The following is a 3,403-nucleotide window of genomic DNA, read 5'->3' as shown; positions in this document are numbered from 1 at the left end:
ATGTGAGGGTGATTTGACTCTTTTCCAAAGCAAGGTAGCGAATAAGAACAACAAGCATATGATCAATTTTTTCCTCTCCCCTAATTGGACTATGATTGATGAATTAATGCAGGCATATATTAAATGAACTTGTAGTAGCTTTATTCAAATCGATGGAAGTTCATATATGTGTGTAATTCTCTAGTTCTCTTTTGTACTAATTATATAGATGAACTAGGTCCATGTATCTTCTCTCTAAGTAACCTCTCTATTCCCCTCTTTTTTCTTGTTATCAAGACCAAATATCAAGACTTGAATCACTACTAAAATGACTTTTCTAATACCTTATTCTTGCCTCTTACACTTAGCAATCACTCTTTCATAGCCACCTATCTCACTCCTCTATAGCATCCTCATATCACCCCTACTCCTATGTTTAGGGGGTTTGACATGTCCCATCTCTTTCTAACTAGAAAATCTACGTACATATTCGGCCCGTGTCATTCAAGCTTCATTCTCTTATGCTTCCTATCTAACAAGTACCTTTAATCAAAATTAGTAACTTCATGTACTCCAATCCCACTATGTACAACCTAACTAATCACAAATTAGGTCAAACTAATCAATTTTCCTTTTGTTAACCTTACCCCTTTAGTCACATACTAATCCTCTATAGCCAAAACATAGATTATAAGTAGGAACTACCATACATATATCATTTGCAGCAATTGGAAAAATTATCCCTAAGTTTTATACCCATGAAGAGAATACAAATGTTATTAGTACTTATTCAGGGTGGTTGGCACATATCATATAAAAAGCCAACTATTAACATATTCTCAGGATGGTGAGAATTTGGGCCTTGACAGCCAATTAGGTACCTCTCTAGTAACACAATAGTACTAATACATTCACCTTTCGAATTGTGCCACTGCCCTCTTCCCACTAAAAGAAACTGGTTCAACAACATCAATTTTGAGTACATGTGTAAAGCTGGAAATTTTGTATCTCACAGACTAAGAATGAGTGTCCTATATAGAAACAGATCCTATAGATATGGAGGAAATATAGAACTCAAGAATTGGTTACATCCTCCTAAGAAGATGTGCTTTCAAATGCTACATCGCATATATGTAACTTGGTAACCCATCATTTTTTTAAGCATATACTATATCTTTATCAATTGAACCAACGTGATACAAATGGTACAAATGCAACTTTAGATGCAGATAACATAAATGCTTTTACATATTAGTTTACGTTGTAAAAGAAAGAAGAACCTGTGTACCTAAAGATATACCATTCCCTTGCAAATTTATTTGAAATGAATATTTTGGCTCCATTTTTTCTCAGTTTTGCTGAGAGAGAACTTGAGCAAATGTGTGCCTTTATATGGTGTTTTTAGCTTAGTTAAGAAATGTATAAAAAGTCAAGTAGGTAAAAATGAAAGTTCACTTGTAAAAGAACTACTCAACTTTCTTCTGTCCAAATATTACATTTTTACAATCTTGATATAAATATTCAATTTCTGCAAACACTGAAATTGATATACTTAACATGAACTTGTGTTGGTGTGTGTTCTTTTCAATATTTTCCAGGAACAACAAATGTAGTAATATTTGGGCAAAGAAAAATAGATTATGTTTTTCACAATTTCTGCACTATCTAATGAGTCATCGGAACATTAACTCTTCCAAAACTTTGTACATCTATTTTTCTTTGCCCAAATAATACTACATTTGTTGTTCCTGGAAAATATTGAAAAGAACACACACCAACACAAGTTCATGTTAAGTATATCAATTTCAGTGTTTGCAGAAATTGAATATTTATATCAAGATCGTAAAAACATAATATTTGGACAGAAGAAATATAAGTAGTTCTTTTACAAGTGAACTTTCATTTTTACCTACTTGACTTTTTATACATTTCTTAACTAAGCTAAAAACACCGTATAAAGGCACACATTTGCTCAAGTGCTCTCTCAGTAAAACTGAGAAAAAATGGAGCCAAAATATTCATTTCAAATAAATTTGCAAGGGAATGGTATATCTTTATGTACACAAGTTCTTCTTTCTTTTGATACGTAAACTAATATGTAAGCATATGGGATGAATATTTTCATAGCTTACCTTGCTAGAAAGAAACCTCACTTGCTAAGACTTGGATTCTTCAAGGTTTAGGTTGTCCTCTCCCCCTCACCTTGATGTTAAATTAGATTATTCACTTGAATTTCTTAAGATGGGAGATGTTTATACAAACTTGTACTTTAAAAACACCTGTTTCCTTCAGATTTTGATGGTGAAGCTGTAGACCAGAACTCTTGGAGCTTCTATGGCTTTCCTTGGGAGTAATTTTCTGGAGAATAAGTGATGGAGGAGATGTCAGGAGCTTGAGTGCTTTACAAGTGCCTTCTGGACGTTTTCACTTCATAAAATGGAGAAACAATATGGTCCTTTACTTTAAGCAAGCAATTGCATCACCTCCTCAAGTTCTGCCACAATTTTTAAGTAGGTGCATCACCTCCTTTCCCTTTTCACTTAAAATGCGGTCCACTTATTCTAAGTAGGTGCATTACCTACTTGCCCCTTTTAATTAAAATTTAGTCCACTAATTCTAAGTAGGTGCATCACTTACTTGCCCCTTTTAACTTAAAATTCAGTGCACTAATTCTAAATAGGTGCATCACCTACTTGTCACCTACTATTATAGTTTAGTCAAACAAGCACCTCACTTATTTTTACACCATTTTCCCAATCTTAGTTTCTTTACAAGACCGTAGCACTAATACGCACTTAACCACTTTGACTTTTACATCGAATACCACATTTCCCGAGTTCGAATTATTTTTGAGTTCACTTAGTCGTATAAGTGTTGGAAGGCACGGGGTATTACAACTTTAAGCCTATTCTATTGTCACTAGTCGCATAGGAAACCGAATCCATAACTATACCACAAGGCAATTTATAAGTGTCATATACATAAAACTAGTACACGTAGAATATGGGGTGTTATAGAATAGCCCAAATTCCCCAATTTTTTGTTTGTGTTAGCCCATGGATCTAGCGCCCGGAGCATTCAACTTTTGTTTTCTCCATACAACTTTATCAGGATCTCCGTAATTAGTGGGGCACGTATACTCCCACCATTTTAATGTCCATTTCCACATTGTCAAGCCTTATTTTAAGAATCTCCCTAATTCTCCAATTTATTGTGTGTTAGCCCATAGATCTGGTTCCCGGAACACCCAAAAAAAATTCTCAAAAAACTTTATGAAGACATCCGTAATTGGTTGGGGAACCTTCACGTTTACTCACACCATTTTTTTAATGCCCATTTCCACATTTACAAGCCTTTTTTAAAGAATCGGCCAAATTTACCATTTTTTCGTGTGTATTAGCTCATAGATCCTGCGCTAGGAGCA

Source organism: Solanum tuberosum, unplaced genomic scaffold (assembly GCF_000226075.1).
Source record: "Solanum tuberosum cultivar DM 1-3 516 R44 unplaced genomic scaffold, SolTub_3.0 scf00478, whole genome shotgun sequence".
Classification (NCBI taxonomy): Eukaryota; Viridiplantae; Streptophyta; class Magnoliopsida; order Solanales; family Solanaceae; genus Solanum; species Solanum tuberosum.
This window is presented reverse-complemented; position numbering follows the sequence as displayed.